The sequence below is a fragment of the Mus musculus genome, chromosome 14, assembly GCF_000001635.26.
Source record: "Mus musculus strain C57BL/6J chromosome 14, GRCm38.p6 C57BL/6J".
In the NCBI taxonomy this organism is placed as follows: Eukaryota; Metazoa; Chordata; class Mammalia; order Rodentia; family Muridae; genus Mus; species Mus musculus.
The window spans coordinates 37,782,266-37,809,542 of NC_000080.6; the positions used below are offsets into that span (position 1 = coordinate 37,782,266).

Below are 27,277 nucleotides of genomic sequence, written 5' to 3' on the forward strand. Positions count from 1 at the left end.
TATCATTGAGAAGAGTGTTATTCAGTTTCCACGTGAATGTTGGCTTTCCATTATTTATGTTGTTATTGAAGATCAGTCTTAGGCCATGGTGGTCTGATAGGATACATGGGACAATTTCAATATTTTTGTATCTATTGAGGCCTGTTTTGTGACCAATTATATGGTCAATTTTGGAGAAGGTCCCGTGAGGTGCTGAGAAGAAGGTATATCCTTTTGTTTTAGGATAAAATGTTCTGTAGATATCTGTCAGGTCCATTTGTTTCATAACTTCTGTTAGTTTCACTGTGTCCCTGTTTAGTTTCTGTTTCCACGATCTGTCCTTTGAAGAAAGTGGTGTGTTGAAGTCTCCCACTATTATTGTGTGAGGTGCAATGTATGCTTTGAGCTTTACTAAAGTGTCTCTAATGAATGTGGCTGCCCTTGCATTTGGTGCGTAGATATTCAGAATTGAGAGTTCCTCTTGGAGGATTTTACCTTTGATGAGTATGAAGTGTCCCTCCTTGTCTTTTTTGATAACTTTGGGTTGGAAGTCGATTTTATCCGATATTAAAATGGCTACTCCAGCTTGTTTCTTCAGTCCATTTGCTTGGAAAATTGTTTTCCAGCCTTTCACTCTGAGGTAGTGTCTGTCTTTTTCCCTGAGATGGGTTTCCTGTAAGCAGCAGAATGTTGGGTCCTGTTTGTGTAGCCAGTCTGTTAGTCTATGTCTTTTTATTGGGGAATTGAGTCCATTGATATTAAGAGATATTAAGGAAAAGTAATTGTTGCTCCCTTTTATTTTTGTTGTTAGAGTTGGCATTCTGTTCTTGTAGCTGTCTTCTTTTTGGTTTGTTGAATGATTACTTTCTTGGTTGTTCTAGGGCGTGATTTCCGTCCTTGTATTGCTTCTTTTCTGTTATTATCCTTTGAAGGGCTGGATTCGTGGAAAGATATTGTGTGAACTTGGTTTTGTCGTGGAATACTTTGGTTTCTCCATCTATGGTAATTGAGAGTTTGGCCGGGTATAGTAGCCTGGGCTGGCATTTGTGTTCTCTTAGTGTCTGTATAACATCTGTCCAGGCTCTTTTGGCTTTCATAGTCTCTGGTGAAAAGTCTGGTGTAATTCTGATAGGCCTTCCTTTATATGTTACTTGACCTTTCTCCCTTACTGCTTTTAATATTCTATCTTTATTTAGTGCATTTGTTGTTCTGATTATTATGTGTCGGGAGGAATTTCTTTTCTGGTCCAGTCTATTTGGAGTTCTGTAGGCTTCTTGTATGATCATGGGCATCTCTTTTTTTATGTTTGGGAAGTTTTCTTCTATTATTTTGTTGAAGATATTAGCTGGCCCTTTAAGTTGAAAATCTTCATTCTCATCAATTCCTATTATCCGTAGGTTTGGTCTTCTCATTGTGTCCTGGATTACCTGGATGTTTTGAGTTAGGATCCTTTTGCATTTTGTATTTTCTTTGACTGTTGTGTCGATGTTCTCTATGGAATCTTCTGCACCTGAGATTCTCTCTTCCATTTCTTGTATTCTGTTGCTGATGCTCGCATCTATGGTTCCAGATCTCTTTCCTAGGGTTTCTATCTCCAGCGTTGCCTCGCTTTGGGTTTTCTTTATTGTGTCTACTTCCCCTTTTAGTTCTAGTATGGTTTTGTTCATTTCCATCACCTGTTTGGCTGTGTTTTCCTGCTTTTCTTTAAGAGCCTGTAACTCTTTAGCAGTGCTCTCCTGTAAATCTTTAAGTGACTTATGAAAGTCCTTCTTGATGTCCTCTATCATCATCATGAGAAATGTTTTTAAATCTGGGTCTAGATTTTCGGTTGTGTTGGGGTGCCCAGGACTAGGTGGGGTGGGAGTGCTGCGTTCTGATGATGGTGAGTGGTCTTGATTTCTGTTAGTAGGATTCTTACGTTTGCCTTTCACCATCTGGTAATCTCTGAAGCTAGCTGTTTTAGTTGTCACTGTTAAGAGCTTGTTCTTCAGGTGACTCTGTTAGCCTCTATGAGCAGACCTGGAGGGTAGCACTCTCCTTAGCTTCAGTGGGCAGAGTATTCTCTGCAGGCAAGCTCTCTTCTTGCAAGGCAGGTACCCAGATATCTGGTGTTCGAACCAGACTCCTGGCTGAAGTTGTGTTCCACTCACTAGAGGTCTTAGGATCACGTGTGGAATCCTGTGTGGGCCCTTGCGGGTGTCAGGCGACTCAGCTGGCAAGGTAGCCGGGGCTCGAGTGGAGTGGAAGGGGTTTGTGCCCCAGATCAAGCCCGGGTAGCCTGCTTCCCTATGTACCGCAGTCTCAAGTTCCGCGCGATTGGATTGGGGCAGGCACTGTGATCCACTCACCAGAGGTCTTAGGGTCCCGTGGGGAGTCCCGTGTGGGCCCTTGCAGGTGTTGGGCAAGACTCTGCTGGCAAGGTAGCCCGGGGCTCGAGTCTCGAGTCGAGCGGAAGGCGGTATCTTTCTTTAGGGTAGTTATGGAATGAATTATACTCTAGTATGTAGAAAGCTCTGTACAAACGTGACATGAAGAAAACCCATGAACAAAGTAAGTCTGTTTTGTTCTAGAGCGCCTCTTGGTTTGGCTGTGGATTCCATGGTCACATTTTCAGTTTGAGGAAGAGCAGTGCACTTGAGTTTGTCCATAGTGAAAGTCGAAGAACACAAAGAATGTGCAAGATTTGTCTTTTAAATCAAAACCTGATGAGTTTTACATATTTTTGTGTGAGCATGTGTGTATATATGCGTATACTTATGTGTACACATCCTTAGGTGTAGAAGCCAGAAGTCCACATCTAGTTTCTTCTTTAATTGCATTCCATCTTTATCTTTATTTAGAGTTAGGTCTTTGGCGGGGGCAGGGGAGGGGCAGGAGACTGTTGCTTTATTTTTCTTTTTGCAAGATTAGATAACATCTGATATTCTTTTAAAAATATTTATCTTTAATCTTTTTTTTTATATTACAGTTGGTATCCCCCTCCTGGTCTGCCCACTGTTTGCTCCTCATCCCATATTTACTCCCCCCCCCCACCTCATCTCCATGAGGATGACCCTACCCTCCATTCCCTCTTCCCACCTCCCTGACCTGCCACCTCCACCCCCACACCCCACCCCTGCCATGCTTCTCTACTTCCTGGAGTCAGAGAGACCTCAGGGGTCCAGGTTATCTGAGATTGCCCATCCTCCTTTTCAGCTTTTTCCAGCCTTTCCCTTATTCAACCACAGCCGTCGGTCCCTTGCTGCAGTCCATTGTTTGGATATAATTATCTGTGCCTGTCTCTGTCAGCTACTGGTTGAGCCTCTCTTGAGAACTTCCATGCTAGGATCCTGTCTTTAAGCACAACATGGCATCAGTAATAATAGTGTTAGGTCTTGGAGCCTAACCTTGAGATGGATCCCAGGTTGGACTAGTCACTGAAGCTCCTTTTTAGAGGCAGGTCTTTTAATGTAAAGTTTATCCATTTGGCTAGGATGGCTGTTAGAAAGTCACAGACGTTCTCCTTGTTTGCCTGCACAGATTTTTATATGATATGTTAGGTATCTGGATTAAAAACATATCCATAAGGAGCCTCATTAGCACAGTAGGTAGTATGTCAGTCTCATAAAAAAGGTATCCATAAATAGGCTGTGATGACTGAGTCTACTTAGCTTGATGCTTACATATATACTTTAGAAAGTGGCTACGTATGTACCTTTTAATTGCCTTAACAACTATAATTCTTGTCTTTTATATTTGAGATGAATTGTCATAAACATTTTGCTTTGTCTTTCAGGTTGATTTAATATAAGCCTTTTTGTTTTTGATATTTATGGGACACCAAAATAATATCTTATACCATTTCCTAAATTGTTTCAAAATTCTGCTTTTCTCTGTGTGTGGTTGTGTCATGGAAAATTCAAACATTTCCATATGCTTAGAGTCATTAGAAATGTATTTACAAAGTGATATTTGCAATATGAATTGTCAAAATCTACATTTTTATTTTTAAGAGTCTATATTGCTTTTACATTTTGTTGAGACATTTTACAAGATAAACAAGTCAATCAACACAAACTATGAAAACAGTAAGTTCTTATAGAAAGAATTTTATGACAGATAGATTTTTGTGACAAACATCATGGCATATAGTTTTTACATTGAATATTCATAACTGTAAAGTTAATTAGATGATCTTTGGCTTTTAAAACATTTTATACTGGAAAATTTTTTATCACAAATGAGTTAAACAAAAATTAAATTTTAGAGGAACACTGTATTTTGTAATAGTTTTCTTATCTAATTAGGCAAGGTTGCTGATGGGGAATACATGATGGTGGGAAAGATGTGGCAGAAGGCAGCAGGAAAGGAAATAGATCACAATTCTATCTACAGACAGGAACCAGAGATAAACAGAAGTGGAGTGACTCCACAGACTCTAGACAGCTGCCCTCCAGTGATGGGCTTTCTCCAGCAAACTTCCTAAAGGTTTGCTTCTAAATGTGGTATTTCTCTTTCAAACCACCACACAGGTCAACAACATTTTAATTAAAACTGAGTTTCACATTAAGAAACCCATGCTCCACACATGGGTGAGGAAATGGGTGAAAGAGAAGAAACAGAACTTATGACAGAGGTGTAAAAGAAGTGTTTGGCTTTCAAAGTTGAAGAAATTATGGATAAAATAGTTTAACAAGAGTCTTTGTTAAAATTGGGCTCCATGAGCCCCAAATAAATCTCTCACTTGTGGAGAGCCAAAGGAGCCTGATTACAGTTTGTTCAAGAGAATTCTCTTTCACTGCATAGTATTTTCCATCTATGTGCCTTTATACTGACCTTCACCATATAGGAGAGAACCACCAACATCCTGCTATAGCAGGAGCTATTGCAAAGGGTAGAGTCATATCAAAATACTGATGGCAAGTTACTATTCACAGAATAAAATAGTCTTAGTAATATTATGACATTGGTCTCTTTTTTATTACGGTGGCAACACTCCACATTATTTTTATTGCCACACCACAACCTGTAAGAAGAAGAGTCTATCTTGTTTTCTTTTTATATGGTCTGCCAGCTTTTGATCTTTATTAGTATAAATTAATTTTAGATTAAGTCTGTCTAATTCTGCAAAATGCCCACCATTGAAACATTTCCTGGAATTCTGGTGTCAAGGACTCTTCTGAGGAGAAATGGATTTCTTATTATATTGATTCATATGCCTAATGAAGTAAAGCATGCCTTGTCATAAAGTTTAAAGCCATGCCATACAGTTGTTAGAAAATGATGGGTTCCTACTTTCATTATCCTATTTGAATTTGTGACTTGGTATTCCAATATTACAAATATATTACTCTTTTATATGTCAGTAAAGACTAATGTATTATTTTATTATGTGAATAGTAGCATGCCATCAATTTTGATATGTACTCTTCCCTTTGCTATATCAGCTGCTGTACCAGGATAATGATGGTTCTTTTTTTTTTTTTTTAACATACCCAAACTTATGGGACACAATGAAAGCATTTCTAAGAGGAAAACTCATAGCGCTGAGTGCCTCCAAAAAGAAACTAGAGAGAGCACACACTAGCAGCTTGACAACACATCTAAAATCTCTAGAACAAAAGGAAGCAAATTCACCCAAGAGGAGTAGACAGCAGGAAATAATCAAACTCAGGGGCGAAATCAACCAAGTGGAAACAAGAAGAACTATTCAAAGAATCAACCAATTGAGGAGCTGGTTCTTTGAGAAAATCAACAAGATAGATAAACCCTTAGCCAGACTCACTAAAGGGCACAGGGACAGCATCCTAATTAACAAAATCAGAAATGAAAAGGGAAGCATAACAACAGATCCTGAAGAAATCCAAAAGACCATCAGATCCTTCTACGAAAGGCTATACTCAACAAAACTGGAGAAATTGGATGAAATGGACAAATTTCTGGACAGATACCAGGTACCAAAGTTAAATAAGGATCAGGTTAATGATCTAAACAGTCATATATCCCCTAAAGAAATAGAAGCAGTCATTAATAGTCTCCCAGCCAAAAAAAAAAAAAAAAAAAAAGCCCAGGACCAGATGGGTTTAGTGCAGAGTTCTATCAGACCTTCAAAGAAGATCTAATTCCAGTTCTGCACAAACTATTCCACAAAATAGAAGCAGAGTGTACTCTACCCAATTCATTCTATGAAGTCACAATTACTCTGATACCTAAACCACAGAAAGATCCAACAAAGATAGAGAACTTCAGACCAATTTTCCTTATGAATATCGATGCAAAAATCCTCAACAAAATTCTCCCTCACCAAATCCAAGAACACATCAAAACAATCATCCATCCTGACCAAGTAGGTTTCATTCCAGGGATGCAGGGATGGTTTCATATACGGAAATCCATCAACATAGTCTATTATATAAACAAACTCAAAGACAAAAACCTCATGATCAACTCCTTAGACACGGAAAAAGCATTCGACAAGATCCAACACCCATTCATGATAAAAGTTTTGGAAAGATCAGGAATTCAAGGCCCATACCTAAACATGATAAAAGCAATCTACAGCAAGCCAGTAGCCAACATCAAAGTAAATGGAGAGAAGCTGGAAGCAATCCCACTAAAATCAGGGACTAGACAAGGCTGCCTACTTTCTCCCTACCTATTCAACATTGTACTTGAAGTCTTAGCCAGAGCAATTAGACAACAAAAGGAGATCAAGGGGATACAAATTGGTCAAGGAAGAAGTCAAAATATCACGTTTTGCAGATGATCTGATAGTATATATAAGTGACCCTAAAAATTCCACCAGAGAACTCCTAAACTTGATAAACAGGTTCAATGAAGTGTCTGGATATAAAATTAACTCAAACAAGTCAATACCCTTTCTCTACATAATGATGGTTCTTCTTTTTTTTTTAATGTTTTAACATAGCAAATTATATTTCAACATAATAGATAACCCTCCTCTCCATCCCTCAAACACACACACACACACACACACACACACACACACACACACACACACACACACACACACTAGCATGCACATACTAATGCCAGGGCTCTCCCATGCCTCATTTTCAAGATGCAGGAAGTGATATAAAATAGTACAAAATTTATCTTGTCCTATGTGACTAATATTTGGCAAACTAGAACTCTTAACAAATGTTATTTAATACCATTTTTGAAACCAGAATATATTACTAGCAAAGAAAACATTTATGACTATATAATGATAGTTCTTAACTAACTTTTGAACATATCCCTACTTTCTGATATAAGATACTTTAGATTCTTTTGAAATTTCCTTGCCCGTGAAGAAGTCAGAAACATTTGAAATAGTTCTGATGTTCCTTTTTTTAAAATTTTTTAAATTTTTTTTTTAAGAAAATAAGAACTAGGTATTAGCTTTGCTTATTATTACTGGGATATTCTTGTCTAATACTCTCAAGAAATGAAATGTAGAAGTATACTCACCAAACCTATTCTTATACCTATGGATTGCTATGAACAAACTTGTGCCAATCCCTTAGATTTATATGAAAAAATGTTTATTCCAATGTGACGATATTTCAGTGTGGGGTTTTAGGAGTAATTAGCTTTTAAAGGGAGCTATGAAGGCAGGCATCATCTGACAGGACTAGTGCCTGTATGTGAAGTGAATGTGTTCTTTCTTTCGTGTGTATGAGAATACAGCAGGAGGATACTGAGCCATGAAGGAAGAGAGCAGTCACTAGAATCTACTCATCCTGGACACTCGGCTAAGTCTTCTAGTTCTGAGAAAGATGGGAAAGTAAATTCTGTTGTTTTTGACTACCCAGTCTGTAATTGTATATTGTTATGAAGTACCAAGATGAGTAAGTCATTTTACATACATACATATGTACACACATACATACCTACATATTTGTATGTAAACATATGTTTTTATATATGTTATGTATAATATTGTTTACTACTACTGGGATATTCTTGTGTGTGGATAACATATATCTATACCTATCTGTCTGTCCATCTATGTGTCTGTCTGTTAATCTATCTATCTATCTATCTATCTATCTATCTATCTATCTATCTATCTATCTATCTATCTAGTCATGCTTATATGATACCTTCATTCTAACACAGGACTACAATATTAAATTTAATTCTTTATATCTGCATGTTTATCATCCTCTTCTTTCCTTTCTCTAAAAAACTATTGCTTGTATATTAGAATTTTATGTTTAATAAGATTTCTTTGCCCATTTGTTAGTTTTTTTTCTGAATTTGCCCATCATTGCTTTTTCAATAACTTCTACTACCAACTTTAAGACATTTTTCTCCTGACATTTTGAAATTGAGACATTAGGTAAAACATTAAAATTCATTTTATAATTTAAAATTCTCACAGAATTTTTTACAGTTATTATTTATTACCTAAAAGGTTTTATTCAACAACAGTCATATCCAGCTCACTGGTGCATTGAGTCATGGAAGAAGAGAGCTAAGAACCTTCGCAGTTTGCCAAAGAGAAATTATTCACTTACATTTTTTTAGTTGAAGGCCTTCTAAAAGGGAGAATACAGTGTTGCTCATGCTGCCTTAGCTGCTGCTGCTGTTAGTACTGTTGTAAGTAGAAGCATCATTGTGTAGTCACTGGTGGTCAGGTACTTGTGCCTAAAGAAGAAAGGCAAAAGCCAACTGAAGTACAAGATTTTAGGGGATAACACTAAGCTCACATTAGATTGTAGCATGGATACTCCTGCTTGCAATGGATTCTCTGTTTTTGGACATGTTCATTTGTAGATTCCAGCTAAAAATACAGTCCCAGAAATTGATGTAGCTGACCCAATTACAAGGATTCCCTTTCTGTCTGTTCCTGTGTTTTCCTGAATACCAGATACCAATTGTAAAAGAAGATTCACAGTTCCTATCTCCTTTATTTTTACCTCTTTCTTTCGAAATTCTCTCTAGACTCATGCCCATATTCTAGATTCTATTTGAAGATTATCCACGAGGTCCCAGAGTCTCCACTACAACATTGATTTCTGACCTCACACTTCCCAGCAATTTGACTTTCTCCCTCAACACTTCCTCTTGTAGAGTACATTCAGAGACATCTATGTGTGAATTTGTCTTCCAGTATCATATGGAAGTCTAGTCTCCCAATCATTTTTGTTTGTTTGTTTGTTTTGTTTTGTTTTTGTTTTTGTTTGTTTTATGTATCCCCATCTTTGCTAATGACAATATCTCAGCTTTTCTAGGGTCTTTACAATCAGCATGTCAGCCTGCTTTGGACTTTGATACAACCAACATGGACACTGATCCCCTTTTTGTACTCCCCCAGATGTAGAGTGACATTTCTTCCTCTTGACAAGGCTGTGTGGAGAAGATATTTATTGGATGCATTTATATTAGCAACTGTGACATATTCTTCACCTTTTCTTTTGTCCTTGAAACCACACCTCAGGTGACCTATGGGAGCCTCCAAAGACCAGCACAATGCTGACATTCTTGTTTTATTGGCTCTCTTGCTACTCCTTCCTAGACATCTATAACCAAGATGTAAGCAACTCACCTTTACAGATTTGCCTTCCAACTCTGCCTTCGGGTCTGAAGAGATTGATATAGATACCCTGTCTCTTTCTGGATTTCCAGCTTCTTGTCATCTAATGCCTTTACTAAGGACCTTTCTGTATCTCTCATGCAGATTCCTTGCTTTGTAGACTTGCCCTCCTGCAACAGCATTGCTGCAGCTGCTATACCCAGCAGCTGTTTAATGCCACAACAGCAACTATTTCTTAACCCATCTTTGAGTTTCCTGATGAACTACAGCCTGAAGCTACCAGAGTTGACAACTCTTTTCAGGGTCCCAGTGATTGCCCCGGACTCCACCCCCAACAATCTCCAGGAATACATTGTACACACGAACAATCTGCTGGCAGCTTTAGGAGCTTGCCTTCTTCATAGTCCACTGTTATCATTACTGCTAGTATTCAATGGCATTTGGCTACATCCTAGGTGTTTTCTCTGTCAGTTCTGGCACTGTTACTTCTGCCCTTAGAGCTCTCACCAGGATGCTGAACACAGAGTTAGAAACATCTTTGGCCAATATCACAGCAGGCCCAATACCTGTAGTTTAAAAGGGTATGTTCAGCTTTGAGGTTGATTTAGCTGCTCTAGGCCTGACCTTTATGTCTGGAGAACACCATTGGGTTAAGGGCTAAATGAGACACAAAATACCACTACTCACATTAAAGAAGCTAACTTGACACCTTGGGTCTCATCCTGATTTGCTGTTGGACGGGTTTAGTCTATGAATAGCACATCTGTTCAGGAAGACATTTGTTTCCCTGCTTGATGTCAGAGTACCCATCAGAAGCATGCCTGTTAATACTAGAGGAGAGGGTATGACTAAGAAGAAATTGTTGCCATTGACTCTGTTCCCCCTTTCTATCTGCTCACAGGAGACCCTCCTGGCAACACTGTAATTAATGGTGTTTGGAACCTTTTCTCTTCTTGTGTCTTGTCAGAGTACATGCTGAAGTCCTCACTCTTCAGTTAGAGGGTCTGGTACGATACCAGTGTTTGGAGATAATGTGGCACTTGTTGTCAGTAAAGAACAGAGGTTGTAATAGTCTACAGTGGCTTACAGTAATTAGAGTGAAACACTCTATATGCCTGTGCCTGGAGACTCTTAATTTCATTTCCATGAAGTGCTTTATATCCTCCATCCACCTGTCAGAGCACCTGTTGTACAATATTAAGCAATAGCACCATACCTGAGATGGGAGACCTCTGAGCTTATACCTTCTGTTGGCTCACCTGCCATCCACTTGACTGGAACATATCTTCTGAGGTCGGTGAGGCCAGTACTGTAACCTGCACATCATGGTACATTATTCTTGCCTGTGCTCAGGGCACCTGGAGTTACGTATGGTAGTAGGCTGTGCATGAAGTGAATCCAGCATCACCACACTTTGTTTGGAGACAGTGGTGTTCTCTCCAACCTTCAGAGCACTCAAGCTTGGGGCCCTAGTACATTTGTTGCAAACAGAGGAGAAAACATTTTTATTAGATATTTACTTTATTACATTTCAAATGTTGTCTCCTTTCCTGGTTTGTCCTCTGAAAACCCACAATGCCTCCCCCTCCCCTCCCCACACATACACACCGGCTTTCTGGTCCTGGCATTCCCCTACATTGGGGCATAGAGTCTTCACAGGACCAAGGGCCTCTCCTCCCATTGATGACCAACTAGGCCATCCTCAGCTACATATGCAACTGTAGCCATGCATCCCACCATGTTTACTCTTTGGTTGGTGATTTAGTCCCTGGGAGCTCAGGGGGTGGGGGTGGGGTGACTGGTTAGTTCTGGTCTGATCTTTAGTTTTAATATCAGTAATCAGTGCACAGCCCTCAGTTTTAGAGATACCTGCACTGTTGTGATGCTATCAGTGTACCTTTGATCCAAGTGACTGCTTCCATCATTTACATGGCAAACATTGGTTTTTCCCTTTAGGTCATTCTTGGTACTTGCCCAGGACTTCATTGGAAACAACTGTTGGCCACAAATATTTTCAATTTTTTTCTAGCAAAAGATCCAGAATTTCATCAGTTTAGAATAATATTCCTATAGAAATAGCTTCTAGCTATATCAAGTAGACTGGTATAGCAAGCTGAAGACACATTTGCTCAGTATATAGAACAGGATATGGTGTAGATAAGGCAGGGATTGGGAACCTTCACTCTTGAGAATAGAGGATTATTTATCCACAGCATCAATGGTGTCATGTCTAGATTTCACTGTTTGCTTGTCAGACCTGAGCTCTGGACCAGGTTGCTTTTGTCTGGAAACAGGCAGATCACGTGTGCTGCTTATATCTATTTTCCTCTGTAGGCTCATTTCTTCCTCTTTCCTATTATACCATAAAATCTGTTTTGTTAAATCACCTTTGCTTACAGAGCCTTTGCTCTTTAACTCTAGTGTGGAGGAGGAGTTGCCACTCAAGAGGCAACATGTTGAGCCCACAACTTACCACCAGTATCTTCTTAGTCACATTTGGAAGCAACCACAATTTGTCACTGCAGGTGTTGACTTCTGCATTAGATGGATTAGGGACGAGTCACGGAGGAACCTGTGGGTGACTGGCTCTGTCCTGTCTGTGATTTTGTGTTACAATCTCATCTCACTGGAATTCAGTACATTCCTAATATGAGTTGGGGGACAATGTCTCTGGTCAGTGTTTGCATACTCTTTTGTGCCCTTACGTTTAACCAAAACTGTAGGCCAATGCCTGCATACCCTTACCTCAATCTTTACACCTAATCTCCAGGGTCTTGAGCCTGAAAACACAAAGGAAAAAAAAGGGTCCATTCTTCCTCATATGTAGCAGAGGATGGTCTTGTTGGACATCAGTGGTGGGAGAGGCTTTTGAGCCTGAGGGTTTTCAATGCCCCAGTGTAGGGGAATACCAGAATGGGAAGATGGGAGTGAGTGGGAGGGGCACTATCATAGAGGAAGTGGGAGGGGGAAAGAGATAGGGGGTCCCAAAGGGGAGACCTGGAAAGGAGAAAACATCTGAAGTGAAAATAAAGAAAATATCCAAAGAAAAAAGAAAAAGAAAAAAGTCAGAATGCCAAAAGAAATAGAGAAAGAGAGAAAGAAAGAAAGAAAGAAAGAAAGAAAGAAAGAAAGAAAGAAAGAAAATCAATAAAAGTTTAAGGATGGAACATTATCACATTATCAATGTAACGTTTATACCAAGAATCTCCTGCCTCAAGTTTGTGCAAAAAATTCTTAGTATTTATTTTCTTTTCTGTCTTGTCAATAAATGCTGAAATGCTGATCACACAATGGCTGGGCAGAAGAGAGAGTAGGGTAAAATGTTTTCTAGCTGGGGGAGGAGAGAGAGGAGGGTGGGAGGGAGGGAGGGAGGGAGAGAGAGAGAGAGTTTCAGATCAATCAGGAGAATGGAAGAAATGGAGCCATGAGGAAGGGTGGGGTATACAGAGAGATGATGGAAACACACCTGAAGCCGAAAAAGCCAGACCAATAATGAGAAGCAAGTATATTGGGTCATGACTGGGAGGTAGCCAGACCTCCCATAGAATGTTAAGGTAGATCATTTAATTGCTCAGCTACTAAGGTACAGCTTGAAATAAATCTTGGTTTCTCTGTATGGTTATTGGGAACTAGCATAAGATGAAAAAAATACAGCTGCCACATTATTCTACTATTTATATTTATATTAAAGATAATTCACTTAACATCACAGTTTTACCCAGATACAGCTAATCCTTGATTTCTGTGTCTTCATTAGACTTAGCTGATGAAATATAATCTTCAGTACTCCTCATCACCTGGGGGAAACACTTTAAGATGGGAATGTAAAGAAGGCAAGCATTTACAGTTTTAGTAAGGACAATAACGACTGCACTAACAATTATAACATGATAGGTTGAGTGACAGAGTGTGGGACATAAAGCAAAGTGGAGGAAATGGGTTTAAACTTGTGCGATGACTTTTGCTTTGTGTCTAAAGTAGAAAGGAACATTGCTTTAAAGAAATTCTGTTACCTTGGCAGTGACTCTATGAGAACAGAAGGAGAATTAGTTCCAGAAATATAATGTGCAGAGCTACAAGATTTCACAGTTTCTCCCAATCTTATCCTACATAACCAGAAATGCAAACAGAACAGTCCTCCTTATTTTCTAAAGGAAGTAGACAGTAAAATGTTAGATCGTATACCCAATCAGCAGGTTTGAATCCTGATTCCAGCACTAAACTGCATGTTCCTCATGACATGATTAATCTTTCTATAAATGGAACTCTTAATGGTGCCAAACTTACTCAGTTTTCTTCCCTTTTGAGAAATTACTTATTCTACATAAAGTGCTTAAAGGACTGCTTGCTCTGTGAAAGGTAAAATATACAGGTTTGTTATTTATTTCACAATGTGAATCATTCATAGAATTGCTAGCATGGGTTTTAGTAATACATGCTCTCTTCAAAATTGATATGATGGTGCTGCAAACCTGAGAGCCTAGTTAAGATTTCATCAGCTGGTCTGAAAGGAAAAATAAAGGAGCTGAAGTATATACCTTTCTCTTCTGTAATTACCAATTCTACTCAACTCTCCAGGGAACAGAATAATTCCTATTATAAAGAGTTGACAAGGCAGTAATCATTACCTTTTGACAGAGTTCCCTCTGTGGGAAAATTCTCCGAGTGTGTTTGTAAAAAACATCTAAGGGAATCTTGGCCCCTTGTGTGCTAGAGACAGTACCCACTGAGATATCCTGAGGCCTGAGGGGAATGAACACACATTGCTGTAGGTAGATGCATTTCACATTTTCTGGGAGAAGCTTGTTATCAGAGTTATGCGCTTCTCACTTCACGGTCAAGTGCAGATGGTCAAATCTGACATCAAAGACAGATTTTACATCAAGGCAAAGAGTGCACATATCTGTTGTGTCTCCTGGTAGTTGACAGCCATTATCTGGTGCTGCTATGATATGTGTCCTTGGATAGAAAATTCAGACTTGAGTTATAGTCTGTGCTCAAGAGTCCACTTGAGTGAGAAGATGGAACAGGTTAAAGAGACATAATGTTTTATTCAGCTTGTAGGCATTCTCTCTCTCTCTCTCTCTCTCTCTCTCTCTCTCTCTCTCTCTCTCTCTGCCTCTCTCTCTCTTCCCCTCTCTCCCTCCCTCCCTCCCTCCCTCTCTCCCTCCCTCCCATCCCTTTCCCTCTTGCTGTCCCAAATTCCTGATGCAATGAGAGAATATAAAATTGTGGCTATGAGAGATGACTGAGATATCATATAGTTGTACTGTCTTCAAAGTCTGTCTACTAGAAGTTCTTCTTACTGTAAAAATCCATAATACCAAGTAGAGTCTTTCAAATTAATCTCTATTCATGGGGAAGAAGCATGGACACACTGCTCATGCATCCTTGTTCCAGAAAGCGTTGCACAACACCAGTGATACCAAGCAGTCTATTCTATGTTTAAAAACTGCAAACTGAATGGCCAAATCTGATTTTCAAGCTGACTGAACTCTTACCACCACTGGCCAAACAGAGCTCATAAAGTCACACAAGTTACAAAACTACCCAATTCTTTTCACCTAATAGAAGCTTCAACATTGCCTTTGTCCCTCAGACATACTAGAACCCAACTTGAACTTTACATTTGTGTTTAAAAGTTCAACTTTTCTATCTAATTTCCATCTAAAAGTAGCTTTGTTAGAACTTTGTCTTGATATCTACTTTTCTGTTGTCTGTTAGGACTTTTGAAACAAAGTCTCACCAATACTCCAGGCTGCCCTGGAACTGAAGATATAGCTCAGACTACACTCAAGCATACCACTTCTCTCTCTAGAATGCAGGGTAACATGTGTGCAGCCCCACACCTGACTTCATTTCTCTGTACTCTATATTTTTCCCTTTATAACAATAGAATTATACTTCTTTTAAAATTTGAAATTTATGATGATGAAGGTGGTGGTGGTGGTGGTGGTGGTGGTGGTATGTGTGTGTGTTTGTGTGCCTTTGAGAGAATTCCATGTGTGTACAGTTTCCCATGGAGGCCAGAAAAGGGCATCAGCTTGGAGCTGGAGTTAAAGGCAATATACCCTGCTGGTCCTGGGTCCTAGGAACTGACCCAGTGTAAATCGCCTTGAAACGGCAACAATATGGTTGTCAATCATCAGGGAGTTTTCTAGTGAGCCACACCCATTCATTATGCAAACATTTTTCATTCCCTCCCACTTTTCAGGCTTTCAAAAATTAGGAGAAGGTGTGTGCTTGACAGAAAATAAGTATATATATATATATATATATATATATATATATATATATATATATGCCCAATATGGGATTAGAAGCTTAGTGGTCACTTGAAGACAGAAAGATTCATATTCACATGTTCTGATTTAAGAGGTTGAGTTTCTCACAGGTTTTCAAGACCCATGCTGCTATATCCTTATTTTTGAGTCATTTAGAATACTGGGCATCTGAAGAAAACCAGGTAGTCTTCCTGCAGATCCCCTCTTCTTGCCTCTGTTTCCCTAGATCCAATCCTCTAGTTTAATGCCCAGCTCTGTAGCAGAACACTGCTGGCAGCCTTTCCTGCTCCCATCCTTTGTAGATCCTACAGATATTCTCCTTCTAAAATCCCTTCCTGATGCCAACTCCAGTAGGCACCCCCTCCTAGCCCAAGGACCACTACTTTCAAGGTAATAAGTAGGCTAAAGGATAACCTATCCATTTGCTCCTCCAGTTCCAAACACCTCAATTTCATCTCCATCTCTGTAGTAGAAAATCCATTGCAGTCTCTATTTCCTCTTTGACCTCATGCCCAAGAGAATACCAAAACCTTCTACTCCATTCTTCTTTTCCCCCACTCATCCCAGTAGATCAGCCTCAAGATACAAGAAGATCCTCAATTTGAACATATCAGCTGAGTAGGCCAGGAAAACAGGCAAAACATAGTCAGCATATACTTTCAATTCCAGAGAGAAAAAAGAAACCTGAGAAAAATACAGGCATCAAGCAAAGATAAATCCAGAAATAAACACCCACACCTATAATTATACAAAACTGAGATGCCTAGACAACAGAATAAGTGCGCAATCAATAACAGTCAGGGCAGTATGTCACCGAGAGAGTTCAGCTACCCTACCACAGCAGGCCCAGAGTACACCAACATAACTGAAGCACAAGAGAAAGACTTTTCGACTGACTATATAAAAATGATAGAAGTCCTTAAAGAATAAATTAATAAATCCCTTAAAGAAATATAGAAAAAAATGAACAACTAGAGGAAATGAACAAGGAAATAATTTAAAGAATCTAAGAAAATACAAACAAACAGTGGACAGAAACAAACTGTTTGAGACTTGAAAATGGATATACAAGCAATAAGAAAACAAATTGAGGGAATATTGGAAATGAAAAATTTAGGAATTCAATCAGGAACCACAAAGACAGGCATTACCAACCTGAATACAAGAGGTGAAAGGGAGAATCTAGTTGTTGAAGAATAAATGGATATGCCAGATATATATATATATATATATATATATATATATATATATATATATATAAAAACAAAACATTTGAATTAAAAACTTTAACATAAACAATACAGAAAATCTGGCACATTGTAAAAAGGCCAAACCTAATATGAATAGAGGAAATAGAATCCCACCTCAAAGGCCCTGAAAATGTTTTCAACAAAATAATATTGGAAAAAAAAATTCTAATCTAAAGAAGCAAAAAGAGCACCAAGTAGACTGAACCAGGGAAGGAAGGAAGTTTGCTACATAAAAATTAAAACATGAAACATACAGAACAATTAAAGAATATTAAAGAAGCAAGGCAATTAGACCAATTAAATAAAGGTAGATCTTTTAGAATTACAACTGAATATGCATATGGAGGTTCTAAAATCCAGAAGGGCTTGGACAGATGTATTCAGAGACCACAAATGCCAGACCAGACTACTATATCAAACAAAATTTTCTATCACCATAGAAAGACAAAATAAGATATTCCATGATAATGGTAAATTTAAACAATTTCTAGTCACAAGCCCAGCCCTACAGAAAGTGCTAGAAGGAAACTCCAACCTCAGGAGGTAAACTATTTCCTTGAAAACAAAGAATAATTCCATATTTGCAGAGTTAAAAGAAGGGAAGAACACATTCAAACAGACTACAATGACCACCAGCAGCAATAGCAGCAAGAAAGATATAATAGAAATCAATAATAATTGCTCATTGATATCTCCCAATATCAATGGTCTCAATTTCCTATGAGAAAAATATAGACTAATAGAATGAATGCAAAAACACAAGGCATTCTGATATATCAAGAAACATGATTCAAATTTTATGATAGATAATAAAGCATTGGAAAAAGATATTTCAAACAAAGCAGCAAGCTGGTGTAGCCATTTTGATATTTAACAAAATAGACTTCAAACCAAAACTAATTAAAAGTGTTAGGACAGACACTACATACTAATAAATAAAGAAAAAATTCTACCAAAATAGAATTTCAGTTCTTAACATCTATATACCAAACACAAGGGAAATAAAAGACAGACTTAAAATTCAAATAAAAACCACTCCTTGAGTTGAAATACTATGTTGACCCTCACACACTGATAGTGAGATACTCCACTCTCACCAATAGATATGTCTTTCAGACAAAAATCTAAACAGAAATACTGGAACTAACAAATGATATAAACCAAGTTGATCTAACAGATATTTACAGAACGTTTGATTCAAGCCCAAAAGAGTATACCTTCTTCTCTGCACCTCATGAAACTTTCTCCAAAAATGAACACATGCTAGGGTACAAAACAAGTCTTAACAGATACAAGAAAATTGAAATAACTCCATGCATCCTATCAGGTTACCACTGATTCAAGCTGGATATCAACACGAGCAACAGAAACTAGAGAAGTTTACAAATTCATGGAAATGGAATGATTATTTACTAAATGAAAAATAGTTTAAGACAGAAATAAAGAAAGACATTACTTTATAAAAGTCAGCGCAAATGAACACACAATGTACCCAAATTTATGGGACACAGTAGAATTAATGCTAAGAGGAAAGTTTATATCACTAAGTTTGTACATAAAAACAAATTGTATAGATCTCATAATTGCAACTTAACAGCACACCTGAAAGCTCTAAAACAAAAACAATTAAGCTCACCCAAGAGGGCTAGATGGCAGGAAATGATCAAACTCAGGGCTGAAATCAATTAAATAAAAAAGAAAGAACAATACAAAGAATCCATGATACTAAGTGTTGGTTCTTTGAGAAAATAATCATTATCCAAACTCAATAATAGCAGAAAGAGAATATCAAAATTAGTAAAATCAGTCACAAAAAGAGCATCACAACAACAGACAACAAGGAAGTCCACAGTATTATAAGGATATGCATAATACTTGTATTCCATCAAACTGGAAATTGTAAAAAAATACCTGTATACTTTTCTCTCAATAGATTCTACTCATCAAAGTTAAATCAAGATCAGACAGGCATCATAAATAGACATATCACCCTAGTCAAATAGAAGCAGTCATTACCAGTTGCCCAACCAAACAAACAAGGGTTAGATCATTCTTAATAAAGAATTCTATCATGAAAGATAGCACTAATACTCTTCAAATCTTTTAGAAAACATAAACAGAAGAAACATTGCCCAACTTGCTCTGATAGCCAAATCACATAATAAGCCAACAGAGAGAATTACAGATCAAATTTGCTTATGAACATAGAAGAAAAATACCTCAATAAAATATTTGCAAACCAAAGCCACGAACTCATTTAAAAGATCATCCATGATGATCAAGTAGTCTTTATCCCAGAGAGGCAGGAATGTTTCATTATGTGAAAATGAGTAAGTTTAACCCACCATATTTTCAAACTGAAAGAAAAATACTATATTGATTTCTACATCTCATTGGATGCAAAGAGGCCCATGGCAAAATCCAATACCCTTTCCCAATAAAGGCTTGGTGATATTAGGGATACAAGTGGCAAATCTCAACAAAGGCAGTCTACTGCTTATAGTCAATATCAAATTAAATGGAGAGTAATCAAATCAATTCCACTAAATGCAGGAACAAGTCAAGGGTGTCCATTCTTTCCATACCTATTTAATACAATACTTGAAGCAATAATGATATTGATATGTTGTATGGTAATACAATGTTAGAGCAATAATGTTATTGAAGGAGACCAAGGGGATAGAAGTAGGAAAGGAAGAGATCAGAGTATTGTAATTTACAAATGACAGTGTACATAAGTAACCCTAAAATTTTCACCATGTAAACTTCTATAGCTGATAAACACTTTCACTAAAGTGGCTGATTGCAAAATTAACTCAAAAAACTCAGTAGACCTTATCCTATATACAAATGACACATAGACTGAGGAAGAAAGCAGGGAAACAACAGCTTTTGCAATAGCCTTGATAATAATATAAAACATCTTGAAGTATCTCTAACCAAGTAAGTGAAAGTCCTATATGATAAAAATTTCCAGTTTTTGAAGAATGAAATTGAAGAAGATATCAGAAGATGGACAGCTCTCCCATGCATATGAATCAGTAGGATTAACATAGTAAAAATGGCCATTCTACCAAAAGTAATTTACAGATTCAATGCAATTTCCTTCAAGACTCCAACAGAATGCTTCACAGACCTTGAAAGAACAATTCTCAAATGGATATGAAAATACAGGATAGCTAAAACAACCCTTAAAAGAGAAGAATCTCCTAAATATATCACCATCCATGTTGTAGCAATAAAGCCTACATGGTATTGGCAAAAAACAGGGACATAGATCAATGGAATCAAATTGAAGCCCCAGCCATAAATTCACAGATCTATGAACACCAATTTTTTAAAAATAAAGGAGTCTGAAATATATACTGTGAAAAATGACAATATCTTCAACAAATTGTTCTCATTCAAATTGAGGTCTTCATGAAGAAGGATGCAAATAAACACATACTTAAGACCCTGCACAAAAATTAACTCCAAGTGGATCAGAGACCTCAACATAAAGCCAGGTATACTGAATCTTATAGTAAAGAATATGGGGAATAGCTGACAACACATTGGCACAGGAGGCAATTTATGAACAGACTAATGACAATGCAGGCACTAAAGTCAATAATTAGCAAATGGGATCCTATGAAATAGAAAAGCTTTTGTAAGGTATAGGGTACCATCATTTGGACATGGGGGCAGTCTATAGAATAAGAAAGGATTTTTACTAACTCCACATCCAATAGAGGTCTAGTTTACAAAATTTATAAAGAACACAAGAATCTTGACATAAAACGACCCACATAATTGAATTTTTAAAAATGTGGTATGGGTATAAACAGAGAATTCTCAATAGAGAAATGCTAAATGTCTGAGAAATACTTAAAGAAATGTTGAACATCTCTACCCATCAGGGAAATACAAATCAAAATTAATTTGAGTTTCCCTCCTATACCTGTCAGAATGACTAAGATCAATAAAACAAGTGACAGCTCCTGCTGGTGAAGAGCAAGAGGAATACCCATTTTTTCTTGGTAGAGTGCCAACTTGTACAACCACTGTGGAAATCAATGTGCCAGTTCCTCAGAAACCTGGGAACCAACAAACTTCAAGGTCCAGCTACACCCCTCCTCTTTAGCATATAACCAAAGATGTTTCTCAACACAAGTTAAAATAAATTACATGAAAAATTCAAATAGATGTCACTTAAGAAAAAAAATCATTGAGTTTGGTAACCCAGATCTAGAAAGATAAAGATGATATATTTGCTTACCTGTGGGTATTATTCATTATGTAAATGATAAGCTATAATCCATAGACCCAGAGATGTTCCATATAGAAGTTGCTAGGCAAGACATATGGATCTCTGTGGGTGGGAAAAATAGACTGGATTTTGCAGGTTAACTAAGGAAAGGTGGGGACAAGAATGAGAGGATCAGGTGTGGATTAGAATGGGAGATACATTAGAGAGAGAATGATGAAAATGACAGAAAATATTCAGGGACATTTGAATTATGATGGGGAAACGTAATACAGTGAAAACTTACTAAAATATATCAAGATGATCCTAGTGAGGTCTCTCTCAACCAGCCATATCTTGTTTGGAAATAGGCTTCCAGTAGAGGGACTAAGTTATAGTCAAGAGAGTTATTAGCCAAGTTGGTCACATGAAAATACACATAAAATCAAGCCTGATTTTAAGACAAGGGGTTGCTCTCTGAAACCTGACAGCTGGGCCGCATTGTTGAGGATAACATCTATACAACTCATTGAAATGGAGAAATCAAGTTGGGGACTACATGTTGCTCTCATTCCTTTATTTTTGTGTCTTTGATGCAAAACAGCGCCCTGAAGGCTATCAAAGGAGAAATGTGGAAACTAACCCAGCCTCAAAACCTACAGTCGGTCATACCTGTAAGATATGCAAGGAGAATGGGAACACAAAACTTGTGGGAATAACGAACCAATGTCTGACTTGCATTCAGGCCTAATCCACTGGATGGAACCCATATCCTACACTGGTTAGATAGCCAGGAAGAAGATACTAGGTAGTACAGAGTTAGAGGAGAAAAAAAACACTACAAGTCTTTTTAAAAAGTAACAATAAGAATGGATAGATTTGTATCCTTCTAAATGCTAACCTCCAGTTGAGCCAGCACCATTTGTTGGAAATGCTGTCTTCTTTCCACTGGATGGCTCCTTTGTCAAAGATCAAGTGACCATAGGTGTATGGGTTCATTTCTGAGTCTTCAATTCTATTCCATTGATGTGCCTGCCTGTCACTGTACCAACACCATGCAGTTTTTATCACAATTACTCTGTAGTACAGCTTGAGATCAGGGATAGTGATTCCACAAAAAGTTCTTTTATTGTTGAGAATAGTTTACGCTATCCTAGGTTTTTTGTTATTCCAGATGAATTTGGAGATTGCCCTTTCCAATTCGTTGAAGAATTGAGTTGGAATTTTAATGGGGATTGCATTGAATCTGTAGATTGCTTTTGGCAAGATAGCCATTTCTACTGTATTGATCCTGCCAATCCATGAGCATGGGAGATCTTTCCATCATCTGAGATCTTCAATTTCTTTCTTCAGAGACTTGAAGTTCTTATCATATAGATCTTTCACTTCCGTGGTTAGAGTCACATGAAGGTATTTCATATTATTTGTGAATACTATGAAAGATGTTGTTTTCCTAATTTCTTTTTCAGCTTGTTTATTCTTTGTGTAGAGGAAGGCTACTGATTTGTATGAGCTAATTTAAATCCAGTTACTTCGCTGAAGTTGTTTATCAGGTTTAGGAGTTCTCTGGTAGAATTTTGGATGTCACTTATGTATACTATCATATCATGGGCAAATAGTGATATTTTTACTTCTTCCTTTCCAATTTGTATCTCTTTAATGTCCTTTTGTTGTCTAATTGCTCTGGCTAAGAATTCAAGTACTATATTGAATAGGTAGGGAGAGAATATACAAAGCTCAAATCCAAGTGGATCAAAAACCTCCACATGAAACCAGATACCCTGAAACTAATAGAAGAGAAAGTAGGGAAGAGCCTCGAGCACATGGACACAGGGGAAATTTTCCTGAACAGAACACCAATAGCCTATGCTCTACAATTGAAAATTGACAAATGGAACCTCATAAAATCTCAAAGCTTCTGTAAGGCAAAGTACACTGTTAATAGGAAAAAACAAAACAGCAACCAACAGATTGGGAAAATATCTTTTTCAATCCTACATCTGACAGAGGGCTAATATCCAATATATACAAAGAACTCAAGAAGTTAGACTCCAGAGAACCAAATAACCCTACTATAAATGGGGTACAGAGCTAAACAAAGAATTCCCAACCGAGGAATATCGAATGGTTGAGAAGCACATGAAGAAATGCTCATCATCCATAGTCATCTGGGAAATGCACCACACAACCCTGAGATTCCACCTCATACCAGTCAGAATGGCTAAGATCAAAAACCCAGGTGACAGCATATTCTGGCAAGGATGTGGAGAAAAAGGAACACTCCTGTATTGCTGGCAGAATTGCAAGCTGTTAGAACAACTCTGGAAATCACTATGGTGTTTCCTCAGAAAATTGAACATAGTACACCTTATGATCTAGCTATACCTCTCCTGGGCATATACCCAGAAGATGCTTTAACATGTTATAAGGACACATGCTCCACTATGTTCATAGCAGCCTTATATATAGTAGCCAGAATTTGAAAAGAACCCAGATGTCCTCAACAGTGGAATGAATACAGAAAATGTGGTACATTTATACAATGGAGTACTACTCATTTATTAAAAACAATGAATTTATGAAATTCTTAGGCAAATGGATGAAACTAGAAAATATCATCCTGAGTGAGTTAACCCAATCACAAAAGAACACACATGGTATGCCCTCCCTGATAAGTGGATATTAGCCCATAATCTCGGAATACCCAAGATACAATTCACAAACCACATGAAACTCAAGAAGAAGTAAGACCAAAGTGTGGATATTTCAATTTTTCCTAGAATGGGGAACAAAATTCCCATGGAAGATGTTACAGAGACAAAGTGTGGAGCAGAAACTGAAGGAATAACCATCCAGAGACTCCCCACCTGGAGATCCATCTGATATACAATCACTAAACCCAGACACTTTTGTGGACGCCAAAAAGTGATTACTGACAGAAGCCTGCTATAGCTGTGTCCAGCAATGCTCTACCAGTGCCTGACAAATACAGAGGTGGATCCTTATAGCCTACAATTGGACTGAGCAAGGGTCCCCAATGAAGGAGATAGAGAAAGGACCCAAGGAGCTAAAGGGGTTAGCAGCCCCATAGGGGGAACAAAAATATGAACTAACCAGTACCCCCAGAACTTCACAGGGACTAAATCACCAACCAAAGTGTATACATGGTGGGATTTATGGCTCCACTTGCATATGTAGCAAAGGATGGCCTAGTTGGTCATCAGTGGGAGGAGAGAGGCCCTTGGTCCTGTGAAGGCCCTATGCCCCAGTATAGGGGAACATCAGGGCCAGGATGTGGGTATAAGTGGGTTGGTGAGCAGGGGGAATGGGGAGGGGTAGGGGGATTTTGGAAGAGAAATCATGAATGGAGACAATATTGAAAATGTAAATAAGGTAAATATCTAATTAAAAAGTGTCAATAAAATGGCTTCTAATTCTATTCTGCTATAGTGATATATCAGAGCCTTATTCTGTTATCATCAGAGAGGCTTCTTGTAGTAGCCAATGGGAATAAATGGAGAGACCCACAACCACTATTACATGGAGAGAAAGAGAGTCTAAAGGGGATGTCTCTATCAATTTCTTTTCCTTAGAGCTCAGGGAACCCCAAGAAAGGTAAGAGCCAAAGTGTATGAAGGACAGCAGAGAAACAAGGTTCTTTAAATCGATGAAGCAAGGTACACATAAAGTCACAAAGATTAAAATAGTCTCTACACCAGGCTTTCTGTGAATATATTATGGCTTTGAGCTTAATGTTTTATAGGACCTATCAGTGTGAGGATGAGTAGGTCTGTAATTATTGTGTCTGTTCTTAGGACTCTTCCTTCTGCTGGGCTGCCCTGTCAAACTTTGATATGATGACGTTTGCTTTATCTTATTATATTTTATTTTATCATGTTTGATTGTTATCTTTTAGAAGCCCATTCTTCTCTTAAGAGAGACAGAAATGGAGTGTATTTGGAGAGGACAGAAGGAAATAAGGATGCAGAGAACTAGAGGTAGGGGAAATTAAAATAAAAATATACCGAATGAAAAAATGTGTTTTTAATAAAAGAAAAAATGAAAAAATATTTGAAATATTTCAAAAGTAAAGCAAAGCAAAGGAAAACAAAATAGTGGGTCCCCAAGTTCTACATCCATCACCAGAACTTAGCAGAAGTGTATCTGAAGGCTGCTCATGAAAGCTACCCTGCTATGTTTCTGCTTTCTTCTTTCTTATGTTAGAAAATCATTGTCTTAGAATATCCGTGCTCTGGATATCTTCTCTCAGCTTATAACTTGAGGGTTTTTGCATAATTAGAGTATTCAAAATGGCTGCTTTTAGGACTGGTGAGATATCTCTGGGGGTAAATTTCTTGCCACCAACCCAGTTTGCTTGAAATCCCATCCCAGGACCTACATGGCATCGGAAGAGAAGAAAGATTGACTCTTGAAACTTGTTCTTTGAACTTCACACCTGTGCTATGGTATGGCATCTCTCTCACACACAAATAAATAAATGTACTAAAATCTATTTTTAAAGTATATATTATATTCCAAAAAAACCCACGAAAAATACAGAGAGTATTACATGGATTTGATTACACCTCAGATCCAGAACAGTGGGAACAAAGCAGCACATTATGTTTTAAATATCTGTTTGGCTTTAGAAAATGGTTAAAAAATAGAAGAAGGAGAGAGAGAGAGGGAGAGACAGAGAGAGAGAGAGAGAGAGAGAGAGAGAGAGGGAGAGACAGAGAGAGAGAGAGGGAGAGAGAGAGAGAGGAGGGAGCGCCTGTAGGATATAGGACAGAGTAGAGTTTCAATGAAAACTGAATACTATAAAGATGTTTTAATTACCCTCTTGGGGAATATCTAAACAGAAGGAAAGGTTCCATAATCCCCCTGAGATTGATCTGGTAGGACTTCCAGTTGATCTATTCTTCAATTTTACAAGCACTTGGAAGATACTATTAATCTTAACATTAAAAGAGTATTCTTATTTTCTCGTACAGAGGGTGGAGGCAGCAGTGTTGTCCTGCAATATAGCAGTGAGCTTGAATGTGTATTATGTATGTATCCTAGTTTCTCAGTTTATTGGAACTGAGCTTCATCAAGGTTAAGGCTAAATTACTTAAGGTTCAGATATTTAGTTTTTTACATAAATTGTCTGAGACATAATAGACCATTAAAAGAGAACTCCATTTCCTTCCTTCCTTGTGTTGCTATAGTCTCCTGGTATTTTATATTCTCAAATGGGCCCTGGAGCAGAAATGTAAAACCTTTATCATGAACACATTCCTTCTTGACAAATCGTTGAGCCAAGGTACTTAGGACAACAGTGTTAGCTTTCTCTAGCATCATCTACAGGGTACTTTAATAAAATGTGTAAGAGTGTCTTTTTTTTTCTCCTGATGTAAGTGTCATCTCAGAGTCTTACTGTCTCTGTCTGCTAACCTAGGCCTAGTTCTGGAAGCTTCTAGCTTCTGTATAATCTGATCTTGGCATAAAGCGTTTTCAGCCTGAGACACATTGCTGAATTAGATAACTCTTTTTTTTTTCCTTATACCCTCCCTCCTCCCTGCTCTCCAACCACCCACTACTGCTTCTTGGCCCTGGCATTCCCCTGTACTGGGGCATATAAAGTTTGCAATACCAAGGGGCCTCTCTTCCCAGTGATGGCTGACTAGGCCATCTTCTGCTACATATGCAGCTAGAGATACAAACTCTGGGGGTAGTTAGTTCATATTGTTGTTCCACCTATAGGTTTGCAGACCCCTTCAGCTCCTTGGGTGCTTTCCCTTTCTGAACCCTACCTGCTATTCTTGCTCTTTCTCATTCTCTGGCTTGTTTTGTCTTCACCTGTGTCTAGCTTGTTCTCTCTCTCTGAAACTTGTCCCTGTACAACTGTCCTTGTAAAACTCCTTCTTTTATTTTTCTTGATGCTATTCTCTCTTAAGTCATCTTTCTTTCCTCTCTATTTGTGTGAGTATTGGGTCTACCCAATTCTGTTAAATCTTTCTCTGATTCTTCACTT

General features: G+C 38.0%; 1 pseudogene; it reads right to left on the reverse strand.

Moving 5' to 3' along the window:
• Positions 1 to 9,946: 9,946 nt before the first annotated feature.
• The window catches only part of Gm5204, a 120,389-nt pseudogene continuing 103,058 nt past the window's right edge, over positions 9,947 to 27,277 (reverse strand).